Raw genomic sequence first — 21,107 nt, forward strand, 5'->3', positions numbered from 1 at the left:
CCTTTGTATTTCTGCAGTGTCAGTTGTTACTTCTTTTGCACTTCTGATTCTGTTGATTTGAGTCTTCTCCCTTTTTTTCTTGATGAGTCTGGCTCATCGTTTATCAATTTTGTGTATCTTCTCAAAAAACCAGCTTTTAGTTTTATTGATCTTTGCTGTTGTTTCCTTCATTTCTTTTTCATTTATTTCTGATCTGATCTTTATGATTTCTTTCCTTCTGCTAACTTTGGGTGTTTTTTTGTTCTTCTTTCTCTAATTGCTTTACATTTAAGGTTAGGTTGTTTATTTGAGATGTTTCTTGTTTCTTGAGGGAGGATTGTATTGTTAGAAACTTCCCTCTTAGAACTGCTTTTGCTGCATCCCATAGGTTTTGGGACGTCTTATTTTCATTGTCATTTGTTTCTAGGTATTTTTTGATTTCCTCTTTGATTTCTTCAGTGATCTCTTGGTTATTTAGTAGTGTATTGTTTAGCTTCCATGTGTTTGTATTTTTTACATTTTTTTCCTGTAATTGATATCTAGTCTCATAGCGTTGTGGTCGGAAAAGATACTTGGTATGATTTCAATTTTCTTAAATTTACCAGGTCTTGATTTGTGACCTAAGATATGGTCTATCCTGGAGAATGTTCCATGAGCACTTGAGAAGAAAGTGTATTCTGTTGTTTTTGGCTGGAATGTCCTATAAATATCAGTTAAGTCCATCTTGTTTAATGTGTCATTTAAAGCTTGTGTTTCCTTATTTATTTTCATTTTGGATGATCTGTCCATTGGTGAAAGTGGGGTGTTAAAGTCCCCTTCTATGATTGTGTTATTGTTGATTTCCCCTTTTATGGCAGTTAGCATTTGCCTTATGTATTCAGGTGCTCCTATGTTGGGTGCATAAATATTTACAATTGTTATATCTTCTTTGTTTGATCCCTTGATCATTATGTAGTGTCCTTCTTTGTCTCTTTATTTTAAAGTCTGTTTTGTCTGATATGAGAATTGCTACTCTAGCTTTTTTTTGATTTCCGTTTGCATGGAATATTTTTTTCCATTCCCTCACTTTCAGTCTGTATGTGTCCCTAGATCTGAAGTGGGTCTCTTGTAAACAGCATATATATGGGTCTTGTTTTTGTATCCATTCAGCCAGTCTGTGTCTTTTGGTTGGAGCATTTAATCCATTTACATTTAAGGTAATTATTGATATGTATGTTCCTATTACCATTTTCTTAATTGTTTTGGGTTTGATTTTGTAGGTCTTGTTCTTCTCTTGTGTTTTCTGCCTAGAGAATTTCCTTTAGCATTTGTTGTAAAGCTGGTTTGGTGTTGCTGAATTCTCTTAACTTTTGCTTATCTTTAAAGGTTTTAATTTCTCCTTCGAATCTGAATGAGATCCTTGCTGGGTAGAGTAATCTTGGTTGTAGGTTTTTCTGTTTCATCACTTTAAATATGTCCTGCTGCTCCCTTCTGGCTTGCAGAGTTTCTCCTGAAAGATCATCTGTTATCATTATGCAGATTCCCTTGTATGTTATTTGTTGCATTTCCCTTGCTGCTTTTAATATTTTTTCTTTGTATTTAATTTTTGATAGTTTGATTAATATGTGTCTCGGTATGTTTCTCTTTGGGTTTATCCTGTACGGTACTCTCTGTGCTTCCTGGACTTGATTGACTATTTCCTTTTCCATGTTAGGGAAGTTTTTGACTATTCTCTTCAAACATTTTCTCAGACCCTGTCTTTTTCTCTTCTTCTGGGATCCCTAAAATTTGAATGTTGGTGCGTTTAATGTTGCCCCAGAGGTCTCTGAGACTGTCCTCAATTCTTTTCATTCTTTTTTCTTTATTCTGCTCTCTGGCAGTTATTTCCACCATTTTATCTTCCAGCTCACTTATCCGTTTTTCTGCCTCAGTTATTCTGATATTGATTCCCTCTAGTGTATTTTTAATTTCAGTAATTGTGTTGTTCATCACTGTTTGTTTGCTGTTTAGTTCTTCTAGATCCTTGTTAAATGTTTCTTGAATTTTCTCCATTCTGTTTCTGAGATTTTGGATCATCTTTACTATCATACTTTGAATTCTTTTTCATGTAGGTTGCCTATTTCATCTTCATTTATTTGGTCTTGTAGTTTTTACCTTGCTCCCTCATCTGTAACATATTTTATTGTTGTTTCTTTCTTTTTTTTTTTTTTTTTTTTTTGATGTGTGGTGCTGTATTCCTGTCTTACTGGTTGTTTGAACTGAGACGTTCAGTACTGGAGTTTGCAGGCAGTTGGATAGAACCGGGTCTTGGTGCTGAGATGAGGACCTCCAGGAGGCCTCACTCCAATTAATATTCCCTGAGGTCTGAGGTTCTCTGTTAGTCCAGCAGTTTGGACTTGGAGCTCCCACCACAGGAGCTCAGGCCCGATCTCCGGCCTGGGAACCAAGATCCTGCAAGCTTCATTGCGTGGTATAAAAAAGAAAGAAAGAAAGAAAGAAAAAAGGAAGCAGTGTAATATTAAAGAATGAAAAACAAAATAAAATTAGAAAGATAAAAAATACATTAGGAGAAATAAAACTGTAATTGAAACAACTGCAACAAGGTAAAATAAAACCACAACAGAGAAAAAAAAGGAGGGAGAGGAACAAGCCAAAAGGAGAGAACAATAACGAAGTGTAAAGAATAAAGTAAAATTCAAAAAATAAAAAATTTACTAGGAAAAATAAAAATATAAAAGAATCAACAACAATGAATCAACAAGGTAAAACAGAACTCCAATCTAAAAGAGGAAAAAAGAAAATAAAAGCCTTGGCTATGGGGGTGGAGTTTAGGCGGTGGAACTGAGGCAGGGGCGGGGTTTAGGGTGGAGTGACCTAGGTGGGTTGGGGGGGGTTACGTTTGAGCATGGGCCGGGACCTAGGCTCAGGACCCACTAGCCAGAAAAGGCCCTGTGGGTGGGGCCTTGGCAGGGCTACTTTCAATCATGGGGTGGGGCCTCTGCTTAGGACCTGTGGGGAAGGGGAGAGGCTGCACTGGGAAAGGAGGGCCTCTGGAGTGTGGGATTCTGGAGTTTGGAGTTAGGGCCCTGAGGAAGAGTATGTGGGTGAGTTTTAGGCCCAGCGCGTTGGAGGGGGTCTCCGAGTGTAGAGGTAGGGCCCTGGGTTGGGGTGTAGGGCGGGGCTTGGGTTATGCCCAGCAGGAAGGAGGCTCCGAGGGCAGGGGGTTAGGCCTGGGAGTCCAGCAGGCTCCCCAGTGCCTAAGTGGACAGGGAAAGCCCTGGCCATGTTCTGTTCTGTTCCTTTGCACCCCTCCCCACCATCTCCCCCAGGGTTTCCCCCGTCTCCGCTGGACCCCTAAACGTGAGTGGATCCTGCTGGGTGTAGGAACTCCTTCCCTCCGCCAGCCACCCCTCAGGGGTGCCGTCCCAGATGTCCGGCTGTTACTTTTGCTCCCCCTTCCCTCCCTCCCCCTCCCTCAGGACCTGCATGGCTGGAGGGGGCCTCAGTGGGCAGAGGATCAGGCCTGGGATCTCATCAGGTTCCTAGGGGCCCAAGTGGGCAGGGGAAACCTGACCACGCTCCCTTTTGATCCTATGCCCTCCCAGTGATTCCCCAATTTCCCCCTTCGGGCATGGGATCCCTTCCCCTCCCTCAGCCGCCCCTCAGGGGCGCCAGTCCTGACCCGCCTCCACTTCTTCTCCCCCTTCACTCCCGCCATGCCCCATGTCCTACCTGGTTGCTGGGGGTTCCTCCCATCCCCTTAGGTGTCCATGGACCCCCACTGGTGCCTAGTAGGTGTCCTAGTTGTGCGGAGACGCGAATTCTGCGTCCTCCTAGTATGCCATCTTGACTCCACCCCCACTTCAGTGGAATTATTGAGATTATATTTTTCCCAACTTTTACTTTCTGTTATACAGAACTATCAGCTCCCTATATTATTTAACTCTCCTTATATAATTCTGCTACAATGAGAGATATTCAAATAGATCTTACATCCAATTAATATGTATTATATGCAATTAAACTGGTGATGTAAGAAATATCAGAAAGAACTTTAGATATATCTCTTACAGTATTCACAGTACTGAAGGTAAGCTTGTGGTCTTGGGACAAGTTATTGTTCAGACATTTCACAGCGTTTTCCTTGACGATTAGAACAAAATATCAAGCTTCACACCCCCACTACCTCTCCCTACCCCCTCCTCCACCCCGGTCATTTGGTCCGGATTGACCAAGGAGCAGGTAAACACAGATGCCGTATAGCTATGCATGATACTTAAGTAAACTTTAGTTTCTTCATCTGTAAAGTGGGATGATAATAGTACTTCTTACATAGGGTTGTTGAGTCAAATAAATGATTGAATGTACATAAAACACTTTGTAAGAGCTTAATAATGTTAGACATTATTATTAGTAGTAGGTCTAAAATAATAGCCTGAATGAAAACTATGGACTAATGTTGGATCAGTTGAATTAAATATTTTCATTTTGATGCAAATTTAAGACCACTCCAAATCTGATAAATTCAGTCATTTGTTTTCCATATACTTTTTTTGTCATCAATTGTAGGAACATTCTGTCATTGTCTTAGTCTGTTTGTGCTGTTATAACAAAAATACTGTGGGTGGCTTGAACAGCAGAAATTTATTTCTTTTAGTTCCGGAGGCTGGGAACTCCAAGATCAAGACGCTGGCAGATTCATTGTCTGGTGAGAGGCTTTTTCCTGGTTCATAGCCCATCTTGTCACTGTGTCCTTGCATGATGGAAGGGGCAAGAGAGCTCTCGGGGTTTCTTTTATAAGAGCACTAATCCCATTATGTGACCTAATCACCTACCAGAGGCCCCACCTTCTAATACCATCACAGTGGAGTTAGGATTTCAACATAGGAATTGAGGGAGGGACACAAACATTCAGTCTGTGGTGGTCAAGAAGTATATTAATAGCATAGACATTTTTTGTAATAGTTGAAGATATGCCTGGAGATACTGTGTTTCAGGTGATATGATTATATTAGAACATTGGGACTTGATGTTAATTACCATCTCTTTCTAGTTCCAAGGTGCCACTTAGGTAGATAAAGCTTCTTGCAGTTTAAAAGATTGTTAATATAAATTTTCTTCACTTATGACTATTAGGGTAGGTCTAGGACATCACCTTGTCATAGAGTTCCCTGTCTAGAAAGGAGATCTTCACACTCATTTCATTATTTCCTAAAGTGTATCAGTAACCACACTGACTGTGAAGAAGGTACCCAAATGTTACCTTTTCCTATTTTTGCCAAGGATTATGTTAATTCTGTGTCCTAATGTTGATTTGTTGATCAGAAGTTTCAACAGAATATATACCTTTCTTAATAACACCAAAAGGGAAATTAGTTGATTATTAATCTTGGATAGATAGAATATTTAAAAATTTATACTCCATTCTCAAATGATAATAAGAGGAGTCCTTGATAATGAGACTGTTGGGAATCACCTTTTGGGTAGGTGGATTTGAGAGCTGTGTGGGATTGGGGGGGAATAGGCACTACTGTAATTCATACGTGGTATCTATATAATAACTCTTGTTTAATTTGATCTGTATTATAGGTGCATGATTCTATAGCAAACATTTTAAAACAATTTTATTGACTTTCACCAAAGCAAGAATTTAATTACCATTCTGCCAATTGGTCAAATTTGTAAGACTCCTCTTAAAACCAGATTTTCTGTATGATAGACGAGGAAAGCACTAGAGCATTTCAGAGAAGAAAGCACAAAAATAGAACGACAGTTGACTCTGAGAACACATAAGAAGGCGAACCAGAGCACACCATGTGGCTTTCTGACACGGAATAAAGGTCATGCCTCTACCCCTGTTGCTCTTTCCTTCCCATGTCAGTGTCAGTCTTTGTTTTGAAGAAGACCCAATGGGATCCTGTCTATTACTTCTTAAGCTGGGTCAGAGTTTGTGTTTTGTCTGATTGGCTGCCTCCTCACTCTTCAGGGGGCCCAATAAGATATAGTAAATACTATTGGTGAGTGAAATTGCTGAGGGAGGAAACACACTTATTGTGCAGTATTTGTTGGGAGTTTCAGGAATAATAGAGTTTAGAGTAAGACCATGTGAAATATTGAGTAGCTGTATCAGAGTGTGGCATTTGTTTACTGGTGAGGTTAGCTGCCAGTTTTCTGCAAAAAATAGTCCAAATTAGATTATTTTAGTAATTATTATTTAACATGTGCTAAGTGCCCACAGCATGTTGGCCCCTTCCTATGATATCAGAATGCACTGTGGAAGGAACTGAACTTGCTGTTGGATTTAATTAATCTCTCAAGTTAATTGCCAATATGGGCCACATTTCTTTCATGAGTAAAATTGGAGTGTGAGGAAAGGTAATGTCCCTCCCTCATTAAGCTGTCCATGTTAGATTTACACGGCAACAGTGAGGTGCATTCAGGCTTAGTTTTGATAGCTTTCATTACTGACAGCACAGAGTAAGTGATGATCCGTCCTTCTATTATTAGATTCAACTCAATAGCTATGGCACAAACACCATCATCTCTATCAGGGAGGTTTCAAAGAGCTGTTTGTAGTTCGATGCTCAGCTTGTCGTATTTTTTCCCTCCACGAGCCCCAGACTCCTTTTGTTCTCAGAATGAGTGGGGAATTGCAGTGCAGGACACCACCTGACATCTGCCAAGAATGGCAGCCCTTGCCAACTGCTGCGTTCCCCAGAGTAGGAATCAGTTAGTGACTCCAGTCAGTGAGGTGAGTTTGTAGATCTTAGGAACTTCCCTTCTCACAGTTACATAATGGCATGTGACATTCTCCTGCCACCACCAACTTGGGCTTGTAAAGCTCTGTAGACAGGGACTTTAAAAATGGCTGAGATGTTGTTGCTTACCTGCCCAAACTGGAAGACCAATTATGTGCCTGTCTTTTCATCAGTGTTTGCTTCTGTGGAGTCTTAGGTTGGATTCTTGGTCTTCAGACAGGGATTGGTGTGCAGGTGATTTATTAAGGGAGGGCTCTTGGGAGAAACCAGGAGGGGAGTGAGAGTATTAGGATAGGGCAGGGGAAGAAGCTACCAAGGATGTGGTTTCCAATAAAATTAGCCTGATCGCATGAGGAGCTCTGGAGCATGAATCGTACCACAGGGGCAGTCCTGCCTTGAGACAGAGCACTCCCCTTTCCACTAGTCGGTCATTAGCTATGGGCCCTGGGTAGGGGGTGGCTATGGTGGTACGTCTCCCAGGCACCTCTGGGTGAAGGGGCTCTTTCGCTCAAGGGCAGTCCTTTGGAGAAGATTGGCAGCAACACCTGTAAGAAGGAATGGGCTACCAAACTGGTAAAACGGATCCCAAAACCCAAACAGGATCTGGGTGAAGCATCAGCGACTTCTGCTAAGTGTAGAGAACACATTCTGTAGTGGGATAGGGTATTTGCATGCACACGGGAATACAATTCCCTTCAAGTTACAAAATTCTGTGGCAGAGTCAGAGTGCATTGTAATTTTATTCTCTGATTCAGTCTTTAATAAGAGACCAAGAACTTATAGAAGGATGAAAATCACATAGTACTTTCTTTTTAGCTTTATGGGAAATGAAGTTGTAGTTATCAAGTAGACTTTCACCTCAGAAAAAGAATATGACACTTCTTAACCCCACTGAACCTAATTAATCTCATATCCCTCCACAGATTTTTACTAATGTGTTGTTAATGCCTCTAAAGGTAATTAAAGATGACAGATGAAAAAAGAGGAAGTGGGGTATGCTGAGTGCCTGTGTGCTACAGTATACAGCCTCTTGTTACATCAAACGACAGGGCCTAACTTTCTGATGTAAACACATTATTGCAAATGTCAGTGCACAGACTGCAAAGATGATTACTAAAGAAATAGCAAAAGCAATAAAATATAGACAAACAACCTTCCATTGACTAAGTTATAATTCAAACTTTTATCACTATGGATGAACCATTTCATATAGAGACTTAATTTTTTGATGATAGGCTTTTTTAATAAGACAGCAAGATGAAAGAAGCAACATTTGATGTTAAATATTAAGTACCTTAATGGAAATAATAAAACTTTTATATCTTAAACTGCAGAGGATATATTCCGAGGTTCATGTCTCCCTTCCTCTCTTCTTTCCTATCAAAAATATCAATAGCTTACTATAACAAATCAAATTATGAAACTTTCCACTATGTAGGTTTCTGAATTTAGCCATGTGTATATTTTATAAGTAGATATTTTCTGGAGGGTGAAATAAAGACTTTATTCGCTCTGTATTTCATGTATTTTTTTACTAAAGCTTCAAGTTTGCTAAGTTACTCCTGAAAGATTCAATCTAAAGGGGAAATTTGTGGTATATATTTTATTTAAAAATGCATGCGTTTCTTTGAATGCAATCAGTTGTAGAAAAAAATTAGGAAATTAGGAATTTTTTTTCTCCAATAAGTTGGTGTTTCTTTGGTGCCTTCTTTTGATTTTTCATACAATTTCTTACATCAGAAGGATATTTGGACACAAAAAATTGGTAATGGCACATAGCATAAATACAAAGTGTCATGAGTTACCCCTAAAATAGTTATAGCCTTGGGTTCATGAAAAATGTTTAATTTCATGAAGAATTTTGTTTAGCATTTATTGTGGTCATTGACAGTGCTGTTTTCATGGTAGAATAATCTTTAAAACACTCTGGTTCAGCTGTTTGTTGAAATGACAAAAGAAAAACAATTTCCCTAAAAATGTTGCTTGAGGGCTTCCCTGGTGGCGCAGTGGTTGAGAATCTGCCTGCTAATGCAGGGGACACGGGTTCGAGCCCTGGTCTGGGAAGATCCCACATGCCGCAGAGCGGCTGGGCCCGTGAGCCACAATTACTGAGCCTGCGCGTCTGGAGCCTGTGCTCCGCAACAAGAGAGGCCGTGACAGTGAGAGGCCCGCGCACCGTGATGAAGAGTGGCCCCCGCTTGCCACAACTAGAGAAAGCCCTAGCACAGAAACGAAGACCCAACATAGCAATCAATCAATCAATCAATTAATCAATAAAAAAAAAAAAATAAATTAAAAAAAAAAAAAATGTTGCTTGAGGTTGACTTCTACTTCTAGGTCCTTTACTTTATTTAAGGAATTCTTGGTGTCAGTTATAGAAGCTCTTTAGCCCTTTGTTAAGATGAGGTGTTTATCATCATTACCAGCACCACCATCAGTCATCACCATCACCATCACTGTCATCACCATCATCATCATCATCATCATCACCATTCTTCTCCTCTTCTTCCTCATATCTATCAGTTATTGACTATTTCTTAATGGCAACCCTAAGATGGATGTTTTACCTTTAGCAAGCTTGTCCTCTGATTTCCCTCAATTTGATGAAAAATATTTCTCATGTGGGCAGGTAGCCCATCTACAACTCATCACATATAATAATGGAGAAATCATGGGCTTAGGAGTTTGACAGATCTGAGTTCCTAATTATGATTGTAAGCAAGGTGGGTAATGTATCTGAGCTTCAGTTTCTTCACCTATCCCATAGGCTAAATAATTCCTATCTTGTAGTTCCTAGGGAAAATTAGATGAGATGGCATATCCCAAATGCTTAGCACTGTGCTGCAAATGTAATAGTCACTCCAGAAATGTTGGTTTCTCTCCCCTTCCTATGTACCTTTCGTGTGGAGAGAAAATGATAGGAGGCATAGATAATTGCTAAATTGAATTGTATAATGAAGAAAATCCTTATTATATATTTAATAACTTACATTTCTCATTCATGTGCTATGTTTGAGGTTGTGTTTGTATGCATAATATGCCTTATATCATTTAATTTTCAGAGCAACTCTCTGCCCTAGGCAGTTGGTAGCTCCTGATTTTCTCAACAGTGGGAATCAGGAACTCTATTCTCTTCCATCTGCTCATCTATATGGACTTCATCAGTGGATTTTTTGCCTTCTGGCCAGTTGGAAACCCAAACAAGAGATCAGAGGAAGGGAGGAGAGTGAGGTCAGGATATTAGTTGCCTTGGATCCCTCCCAATGGCTCTTACTTGGTCTAGCTGTGTCCCTCTATCTAAATCTCTTCTTAATATTAACTTCCCAACCAGACCTTCTCCTTCCAGGTTCTGGGCACTGCTCCTTTCCCTTCTCCATTTACAGCTAAGGATGATAATAACTCCAGAGTGTTGGCTATTCCTTATGGTTTCCCTGTATACTACCCAAAGTTTTGTAAATGGTCTCTTTTATTAAACCCTCCTCAATTTATTTTAATTAGAGTGGGCCATCTGTGTCCTGCTGGGACTCTGAGTGATAGATAAGGGGAAGCTAGGGGACATTTTTTGAAACTGCAGGTACCTAACAGGTACATAACAAATAAATTTGTTTATTTGAGGTGACTTGGTGGATGCTGGTAGAGTAGATTAGGGAGCCAAAGACACTCAGACCATTCTTGCTATTACCACTATCCTATTCTATTTTTATCAGTCTCAACTGATGTTAAGGACTTCCCTTTCACCATGGACACACTCTGTGCTTGAGTTCTTTCATTTGCAGACTCTCCATGTGGCTCCAATACTAGATTTTGCACTCCTTTAGAGTGGGAACTATTTTATTCATCTATGTGCCCTTGACACAAGTACATCACTATGCTTTAGTAGGTACTTAGCACAGCCATAATTTAATGATCCATCTGCCTACCTCTAAGGATGAGCAGGAACTGAAGTACATTGGCAGAACACATTTTGCTTCTTGACGTTGGCTTCCATAAAACCTCAAACAATATATTGTTGATGTGTTATATATGTAAACATTATATAAATGGACGAGTCTGACTATATTTTTTTTTTGGCATCTGCTAGAGGAGAAAAATTGGATAGATGCCTTGAAGGCATGGGCAGTTTTAACATTTCAGTAGCATATACTGATCTGGTTACAATTTGAAATAATACAGAACATTTTTTTTTGCCTCTCCTGAGTTTTTGCTTATTAAAATTTGTTCCCAAATGTTCTCAATTACCGGATATGGATGTTTCTTACTTTGAAAGCCTGATTGCAGATACCCTGGTAGTAGTTTTTTACTTTTTAATTAATGATAAGCACTGAAGAAATCAGTATTAGAGCAGTTCCAGCTTTGGCTTTTAAGGGTCATAAATACAGTGTGGTAGTGAAATGCATATTATAATTGAATAACAGGATTTTTTAAATGAAGGTTTTCATCACTAATGTTTTGGTAGGCTTACATATCAGAAGGATAAAAGCGGTAGTGCTTGGTCAATTTACTGGCTGTGTTTTAAAGTCTAGTTTGTAAGAGTAAGAATTCAACTAACTTTTAAATTAGAATAAATTTCTTAATCTTACAAAGGAATAACAGTGTGGTGTTCCCCTTCAGATATAAAAGATATATTTTTTTCTTTGCAAATTGCAAATGGCTATCAGTGTGCTGAAATACAGACAACTGGTATGAGTCCCCTGAAAGAGACACTTTCTGTAGACTGACACGAATTTCTCTTAGGGGAATTTATATAGAGTGAATTATTTATATAAAAGCCTAAGGATCTTCTGCCATGCTTTAGAGTTTGTTTGTTTGTTTTGTACATATCACTATAAAATGCCACAAGCAATCACAATTGGTCTATTTTTTTAAATTAATTAATTAATTATTTTTTTTTGACTGCGTTGGGTCTTTGTTGCTGTGCGTGGGCTTCTCATTGCGGTGGCTTCTCTTGTTGCGGAGCATGGGCCCTAGGCACTCGGGCTTCAGTAGTTTTGGCATGTGGGCTCAGTAGTTGTGTGGCTCGTGGGCTCTAGAGTGCAGGCTCAGTAGTTGTGACGCACGGGCTTAGCTGCTCCGCGGCATGTGAGATCTTCCCAGACCAGGGCTCAAACCCGTGTCCCCTGCATTGGCAGGCGGATTCTTAACCACTGTGCCACCAAGGAAGCCCAAAATTGGCCTCTTTTTGATGAGGAAAGGCTGCAACCAAACCTTTTTCAGCAGCAACCCTGATGCATCAGACATGGAGAAAATGATGACAACAGAAGTGGAATAGAGCCGTAACAGAGTTGAAGGACAACCTGAGAACTGGCATAGAGTTTTGCTAAGCCATTGAGGGGGTTCCCACCCTGCTAGTTCCCTTCTTTAAACTATAAGAAGGGGCCTAGAGGAAGGAATTGAGCCTGGGGATTGGAGAGGTTATTGGAAGTATGGGCATCTGAGATGTGCTTATGATCTGCTTCCAATGATCGGTGCAGATGCTGGGTAAACTGCAGAGGAAACAATACCTAGATTTGGAATTTTTACTCTGAGTAATCAGTAGGTCTGAGTTTTAAAAAATTAAATTTGGAAATAATTATAGATTCATAGGAAGTAGTAAAGAAATACACAAGGAGTTCCTGTGGACCCTTTACCCAGCTTCCCCCAATGATAATACTCGCCTAAATATAGTACAATACAAAAACCAGGAAATTGACACTGGTATAATCTGTAGAGCTTATTCAGATTTTACCAGTTATACAGGCATTTTGTGTGTGTATGTATATTACATGTGTAAGTGTAGTTCTATGCAATTTTATCACATGTAGTTTCATGCAATCACCAACACAATCAAGATACTTACCTGTACCATCATCACAAGACTCCTTCCTTCTACTCCTTTATAGCCACACCCATCCCCTCACATCATCCCCAACCACTAGCAACAGCTAATCTGTTCTTGATCTCGATAATTTTCATATTTCATGAATGTTATATAAAACTAACTGTGCAGTATGTATCCTTTTGAGTTTGGCTTTTTAAAAATTGCTAAATATTGTTCCATGTTACGGATGTACTGCAGTTTGTTTAAACATTCACCTATTGAAGTATGTTTGGATACTTTCTACTTTTTGGCTATTACAAATAAGCTGCTGTGAACATTCGTGTACAAACTTCTGCATGAAAATAAGTTTTCATTGCTCTGGGATAAACGCCTAAGAGTACAATTGCTGGGTATTTGATAAGTCCATTTTTAATTTTAAAAGGAACCACCAAACTTTTTTTCCGGAATCACTGTACCATTTTACATTCCCACCAGCTACGCATGAGTCATTCAGTTTCTCTGCATCCTCACCAGCGTTTGATGTTATCACTCTTTTAATTTTTGCCATTCTGTAAGGTATATAGTGGTATCTTATCATGGTTTTAAATTGCATTTCTCTAATGGCTAATGATGTTGTACGTCTTTTCATGTGCTTGCCACCTGCCTATGCTCTTTGGTGAAATATCTCTTCTTGTCTTTTCCCCATTTTCTAATTGGATTTTTGTTGTTGCTGTTTTGGATTTTTGCTATTGAGTTTTGAGAATTCTTTATATATTCTAGATACTAGTCTTTTGTCAGATAAGTAATGAGGTCAGCCTAGGACTTCACTGCTGCTGCCTCCAGATCAGACTGCCCATTGGTGCCTCAGAGACTGGGGCTCCTCACTGGGTCTCTATTAGGCTTCCCCTTTTCTGGTCCTTTGGTTAGAGGGAGCAGGCTCTTCCTGCTCTGGTGCCCAGTCCAGGGTATATGGGAAATAAACAGAAAACCAGGGGACTCACCAGATTGTTGTCCTCCAAGTTCTGAGGTCCCTAGCCAGTGACCTTTTTTCCAGGTTTCAGAGTTCTTTTATCATTTTCTGATGAATAATTTCCAGGGTATTTAGTTGTATTTAGAGGGAAAAATGAGTAGAGCAGAGAAAAATGAATTCACACCATCTTTTTCTAGAACCACCTTGTAGATATGATACTTAAGAAGTCATTTTGTATCAAACAGCAACAGGAATGATTTTTCTGCAGATGTTATCTGACAATGTGAGAGCATTGTAAGCTTTTACTTTTTACCATTGTATCTTAAGTGGCCTTTGCATTATGGTGACCTCTTAAGATTAAAGGCTAAAGGTGACTGTCTTTAATGCCAGTGCTTGAAAATATTTTCACTAGTTTGGGACAGAAGTGTTGTATGGACTCTGATGCATTGCCTGGTTCCTCCTTCAGGAGCTAAGGACTCATTACCCCGCCTGCTGGGGATGCTGCCCACAGACAACCCTCTTCCAAAGGCACATCTCTTTCATGAGGTGGTCCATCTCCAGTAACTCAACACTGGAGGGTATAAAGGACCCTGCCCTCTCACCCAAAACAAGACAACCCGTGTTCATTATTCCCCACAAGTTACCATTGGAACTTCTGCCAATTCTGCTTCCTTTCTCTCCCTCCCTTCTTTTCTATAGATGTTGATCCCCAAAGCACTCCCTTAAAAACCTCCTTCAAGATAAATGTGTGAAGAGTCTGTTGCTTGGGGAATCCAACCTGCCTTAAATGTCTTCTTTTCTGTAGGTTTTCTGCTATCTTTTCCTAAATGAAATTGTCCATGGAAAGAAATCTAGTTCTCCTAGAACTAGGATGTTTTTATTTATTTATTCTTATAATGAAGCGATGGCCACACTAGATGGAAATGCTATTTGTTTTCAAAATCTTCACTTGGAAGAATAAAAAGCTGGGATGCTAAACATTTCTCCCCCGTTTTTGAAATTTGTAAACTGTGGCTTAAAATTCTCATAGATTTCTTGGGACTATCTCTTTTCATGAAGTGCCGTCACCAAACACAGCCAGTTTTGTAGATGAGTGTTTCAGAAAGTTTATTTGAGTCTGCAGTCACATCTTCTGCAGTTGCTGTTAACATTTAGTTCTAGCATGCTAAGTGTATGGTCCTTGGCACTGTGTTCTCCATGTGGCATTCTAGTCTGAGTTTCTCTGCTTAATTCAGAAGTTTAGAACAAAACCATGGCAGTGGCAGTGCCATTATCTTTAAGCTTTTTTCTTAGCCACCAGCTGATTGCAGTGTGTAAACAGTAGGTTGCACATTACTCACCCATGTTTACCTCCCACCAAGAACTGGTTACTCTTTCACATATCTCCTGATTTATTTCCCACAGTGCTTCTAAATTAACTACGTGGTGATTTCCTACGTACTTTAAAGTCACTCCTGTGCTTGTTCATTTAGAATTTTCTCTACCTAAATTACGGTGAACCATGGAAGAAACTTAAATAAGTCCATTGCATTTTTTAAAAAAGTTATTATGAAGATAATATATATTTGATTTTATTCAGTAAATGTGTACCTAAAGACACCATTAAATGGAATTTTTGTAAGCCTAATAAAAATGTAAATGCATTAGAAGAGCCTACTGTTCCTATGGTGAGTCTTTTCTGAAAGGTAAGTGATAAATCTTTACTTCATGTTTAAATCAGACTTTTTACTATATCAAGGTCTTCTTGGGAAGGTGAAAGTAAGCCAGGTCCATTCTCATATTTCTTTCTGAACTGCAGTATGGTTCAAATGGGCTAAAATAGAAGGTAAGGAAGGGGTTAATAAAAGTAGATTTTAATAAAATTAAGGGCATTTGTTTCTCATAGAGGTTACTGAATACCTACCTACTTACTAATAACAGTCTCCAAGAAAATGATATAATGTTGAGAAACATTTAATGAGAGAGTACATCCTCAAAATCGTTAACCCTTCCAGTTTATTAAAAGTCCATATGAGTGTCTATTACAAATATTTATTCAAGATATTTCTCTGATATTACAACATATAATACCCTCTAAAAAGTGTTCCTCTTCAAAAACTGTCTGTACTCCTTCTCTGGAGTTTGTCCTTGGAAAAAGATGGCTCAGCTTACTGGTTAGTCTTCCATTCTGTGGTATCAGTTGTTCATGGTCTCTTCATGGGTATTAAAATTATGGTAACAATCTTGAAAGTGGACTAGATAAAAATGTAAACATTTTATGATGGAGCATGTCCCTTGATCCTTTTCAGCCTGGGTTTTCTTCATCTACAAAATGGGTAAAGTAATATTTATCACATAGAGGTCATATGAGATTCGATTCAGTTGAGAGTAGTCTTTACAGTAATAATCAGACACAGGCTGTTATTTCTGACTTTCTAGATTTTTTTTTCTGAAAATGTAATTACGACAAGGCTAACTCTTTGGTCACTGCTTCCCAGATTTTGAAACCCTTCTATAGATTTCCCTTTGGAGATTCACGATTGCCATGCCCAGAAAGCAAAGTTGGTTTGTTTTGCCTTACTATCTTTAATTTTTGTCTTTTTTTTTTTCAGAAGAGAAAACTGAAAGCTGAGGGTCAGTGGGTTAAGTCATTCATCCTAGGTCACATATTTAATAAACATCAGACCCAGGGCTATAGCCAGGCTTTCTGACTGCTAGTCATTTCTAGGAGGGGCAACACTCAATACTGTAATATGAGGACCAAGTGGATAACAGAACTGAGTGATGTGTGAACCTAATGGGAGTGATGGGAACATTGGTGAACTAGAGAAAGCACCTGCAATGATCTGGGAAGTACAACGCTGCCACCTGGCTCCAGTTAGCTGTTGCCAAGGGGGATTTCTGGTCTAGTATGCTAAGATCTGATTTTTTTTTTTTAAAGAGAGAAGCCAGAAATTCAGATTTTTATGTAAAAATATCACCACCTCCTAAAAGAAGCAAAGAGACAGACACACAAACACCAGGTGGTAGTAGCATTTTATTTTTCCTTGTTGCAGTCTGTGGCTGTGAGGTGCTTCTCTTCCCTGGCTTTGGATCCATTAGATGCTGAGTGAAGAAGATTGTAAGGTGCCTGAGGGCAGGGATTATTGTTGTGTCCCAAAATCTAGCAAGGTGCCTGCTATTACACAACGTGCTAGTACAGGCTCTTGAATGGATGAATAAAGACGCGGTCCCCAACCTTTTTGGCACCAGGGACCGGTTTTCTGGAAGACAATTTTTCCACGGACGTGAGGTGGGGGAGGGATGGTTCAGGAGGTAATGTGAGCAATGGGGAGCGATGGGGAGTGGCAGATGAAGCGTCCCTCGCTAGCCCGCCACTCACCTCCTGCTATGTGGGCTAGTTCCTAAGAGGCTGCAGACATGTAACGGTCCTTGGCCCGGGGGTTGGGGACCCTGGAATAAAGAACCACAACAACAGCCAAAGGGTTCCTACAACATGCGTCTTGGGACCTGAGTCAGCCCACAGGTCAGCACTGTGTCATCCTTTCTACTCCAAAAATATTCAGGCAGGTGATAATTTCTAGATTGTTTCTCAAATGGAAATTATAGAAAGTCAAAGTTAGGGTGAATTTTTTTTATCTGTTTCTTGAATTACTGAAAGATATTAATTACATGAAGTACAGGTATATGCCAAACGTTTTAATAACTTAATTTTCAATGATTTCAGTATCTGAATACTTATATCTTTTAGGCATGGTGGTGTTTGAAAATTATAACTTTCTTCAAGGGAATCTCAATTCAAATGTGCCCATACTTAAGTATAGATATGAATTAATTTTTCTTAAAACATTTCCAGGGACCTCTGTTTATTATAAAGGAAGAAAAAAATGCCATATGTCACTTTGGTTGATGTTGATTATATATATATGTAGGTGTGTTGTCATGGATTCAAACACATAATTCTAAAAAGTTTAGAAATACTTTACCTACTGTATTATGGACATCAAGATTTTTCATGGGCAAAACCTTGGCTCCCTTATTTTTCTTTAAATGATAAAATATAAGCAATGATATTTAGGTTGGGTCCTCATAGCAACAACCAAAAGCCACAATTAAGACGAAAATCAGAAACCTGAATGATAGGAACTGTGATTGTTTGTCCTATCTGTGATTGGTTTCAAAAGGTAGAGATATAGTTTAATGTAATATTTTACTCCACCCTCAGAACATGTCATTGTTCCCATTTTAATTAAGAAGATTAATAGTTAGAGAAGCACATACCCAGAAACCTGCTTGCACCACGCCATGCATCCAGCCTTTGGGTAACCTGTTGAAAGCAAAACCAAACAATCGACCTCCAACCATCCCACCACACTCCGACTTGAAGTTCAGCTTCACAGTTAAATAACTTGCCAACTTCAAATTAGCAATAAACAGCAACTCAGGATCTGTAGGGTTTATAAGCAAGTCAGAAGTGGTGCTTAGAATGATTACATTCCTAAGCTCACAGTTATCACAGCTCAGAACTAATTTTTATGCCTTAAATAAAACCAAAAGAATCTACACAAAGCACTTCATTTTCTGGGAAGGTTAAATTAAAATTAAAGTGTTCACTGGGAAGTCATCCTCTTTCAAATGCATTTCCTAAGAATCATTTACTTGAGGAGAGAGTAGCTACTGTAATTTTAATTTTTCGGGTATAAGTCCTTTTACTTTCTAACAATAGATATAGAGAGGCCACTAGCATTTTTTTAAAGTATGATATTTAAAAAATTGTTCTGCAAGGCAGTTCTTCCAGGTTTACAGATTGTACACATTTATACAGTGTGGTAATTTATTTACCCAAATGGGTAGCAGAGAGAGTCTGAAACTGAAACAGACAATATTCCAGAGAGATCTAAAGTAGGCAGTGAATAATAGCCAGAGTAGCGCCTTGGATTATGTCAGGTGTCTCCTGCAGAGTCCAAGTGATTTTGCAGCTCTCTTTGAAACATTCTACATAACATCCAGGTCAGGGTCTGGGGGAGAGAGAGAGAGAGACCCCTGGGACAGCTGTAGCCGCGGCAACTGGGTTCTTGCTGCATGAGGAGCTAAGAGGAGAGAGAGGTAAATCTCCCTCTCCAGCTTTGGCAGCTTAAATGTATTGGGGCTAGGGGGAATTCCATTTGAGATCTCCACTAACTTTCATATGGTAGGAGTCTAACAAGTTATCTCTTTGACCTTCTAGGCAGCAGATGTATTAAACTATTTTCCCATGAAATCTGTCTGGAATGAGTGCCTTTAAAATTTTTTCTAAACATTAAAAAATCTGAAGTTCTAGAATCTCTTTAAAAATTGGAAAATCTGACCACACTGTACCATTATTATACCCTCATGGTCTAAATTGGCTGGATCTGAGCTGGAGCTGTGTGGTTTAGATGGGGTATGTGCTCCCCACATGACCATACACATACACTTACCCACACAACTGGTTTCACTTATTTTCTCACCTGTCTGGCTCCGGAGTACTCCTGAGTTTGCAATTCCTGTTGTGCAGACTGGTTGAAGTGATTTTATCTATTCATTTGTCTATTGATTTCCAGGCTCAGATTCCCAGTTGCTTAATGAGCATTTCTATCTCAGTGTCCCTCCACCTCCTGGCTCGACATGTCCAATGCCAAAATCTTTTCCATTCCCTCAGTGCTCAATGATATTTTAAGCATTGATCTATATTATCTCATTTAATTTTCTAAAAAGTAGGTATATGTATTTTTCTTTTCACAAATGGGGAAACTGAGGGTATAGAGGCAGAATTCAGATTTAAGATGGTTTGATTTCAAAGTTCATTTTCAGTGTCATTACTGTTTCAGGAGGATAAGGGACTATGCCATGCTTTTTCTCTGTCTTTTTAAAATCTTTTTGCAATGTGCTTAGGAACGTGTAAGTATAATGAAACATGTAATACACTTGGTGATTATGTTACTGCCTCTTCTTTATTCTCCATCTTTCAAGACATACAAAACATGTCTATATACACTGTTAGGATTGCAATTCACCATTTCCACAAGGCGAGACTCTTAGTCCTGATAGCAATTCAGAATGATCTAGATCAGTGCTATACAAATGAAATACAATGTGAGCCACATATATAATGAAAAAAAACTGATGGCCACATTAAAAAAGTAAAAGGAAGGAGGTAGAATTAATTTCAATATATATTTTATTTAACAATATATCCAAAATATTATCATTTCAACATGTAATCAATATTTTTAAATTATTGAGACATATTTTGTATTCTTTTTTTGGTAGTAAGTCTTCAAAATCCTGCGTATATTTTATACTCCCAACATTTCTCAGTTCAAACTATTCACATTTCAGTTGCTGAATAGACACATGTGGCTCATGGCTACCGTAATGGGCAGCCCAGGTCTAGGTCATTAGCCTTATGTACAGAGGGAAAGTCAGGCAGAGGGGTATGGTTCCTGTGGTGGCCAAGGCACAACTCAAACTTTCTAAGGCCCGATTCATACCTCCTCCTGCAACCAATGCTGTGAGCCCTGGGATGTGCAAAGAAAGAGAGTTTTGGAATGAATTATTTATTCTTTTTTTATAGATACAGCTGCTCAGTGTTTGGGAAACCAAGGAGTTGGGATAATTTTACTGTTTCTCTCCTGCTCTCAGTGCAATTCTAGGGTTCTAATGGAGGGAGTTAGGATATGATTTCACAGGAAAGTGTTTTATCTCTTGGGGTAGTTCATAGTCCCTTGCCAGCCTGAGGTGAGATCGTAAGTCCAAATCAGTTCACTTCTAGAGGAATTTACCTTTTGCCTACCATCAGAGAGAGTGGGTGAACATACAGAGAGAAGGATGTGTAACATTGTTGGGAATGTGAAAACTTCACTGAAGAAGAAACTAAAGAACAACGCAGTAAAGTGTGCAATAAAGTCGCTAAAGTAGTTTCAGGCAGTGCCAGAATGGACAGCCTGAATGTGGAATGAAAGTAACTTTGGTTGAAGCTCTAGTAACTATGATTTGTAATACCCGGAGATGCAGACTAAAGGCAATCAATTATGTATGACCTGTTATTACTTTGTGAAAACTGGTCCTGGATTGTTTTATTATTTGATAGTGTTTTTCCAGGAAAAATAAGCTTTCTTTTGCTCCCATTTTTCACTGAGATAGATGCAGAAAAACTCAGAACTGTTCTAGTGAGCATATATTTCTAGCTAGTCTACCTATCTGAATTTCAGGTTGTGATGATATGGTCATAAAAATGTGCCCTGGGCACATTTTTGGCTGATCTTAGCTGAAAAGCATTTTTTAACGCCACATGATGAGATTTAATGACTCTTGTATTGCAGGTTGGGGTGCTCTGTCAGGAAAATGAAATAATTCCATTTGGATTCTTTTTCTATGCTGGAAGCCCTCTGAGTTTCCCTTATTAAAATGCCAGAAAAGTGCTGTTTAAACATATGGTCTGCACTTCAATTGTTCCATAGTCTCCTGTTATTATTTTTATTCTTTATAGAGCACCCAGGTACCTGAGGTATATTTCTCATATAGAAAAGAAGGGACCCTGCCCCCTTGAGCTTTCATGTTGTGTAGACTAATTCAGCACAAATGAAAGATAAGGCATGAAGAAGGCATTGGCAATCACTGGAGT

At 39.1% G+C, this 21,107-nt stretch overlaps 1 protein-coding gene across 15 annotated transcripts in view; it reads left to right on the forward strand.

The window, feature by feature from the left end:
• Nucleotides 1-21,107, forward strand: part of FHIT (fragile histidine triad diadenosine triphosphatase) — a 1,493,627-nt gene that overhangs the window by 234,029 nt on the left and 1,238,491 nt on the right. For 8 of the 15 annotated variants that reach the window (XM_057555627.1, XM_007192363.3, XM_057555625.1 and 5 more), the window contains one exon: nt 4,616-4,666. The exons of the other annotated variants lie outside the window; for them this stretch is intronic. The gene's annotated coding sequence lies outside the window, so the exon portion shown is untranslated. The remainder of the gene's footprint in view (nt 1-4,615; nt 4,667-21,107) is intronic. 15 annotated transcript variants of the gene reach the window in all.

Source organism: Balaenoptera acutorostrata, chromosome 10 (genome assembly GCF_949987535.1).
Source record: "Balaenoptera acutorostrata chromosome 10, mBalAcu1.1, whole genome shotgun sequence".
NCBI classification, from domain to species: domain Eukaryota; kingdom Metazoa; phylum Chordata; class Mammalia; order Artiodactyla; family Balaenopteridae; genus Balaenoptera; species Balaenoptera acutorostrata.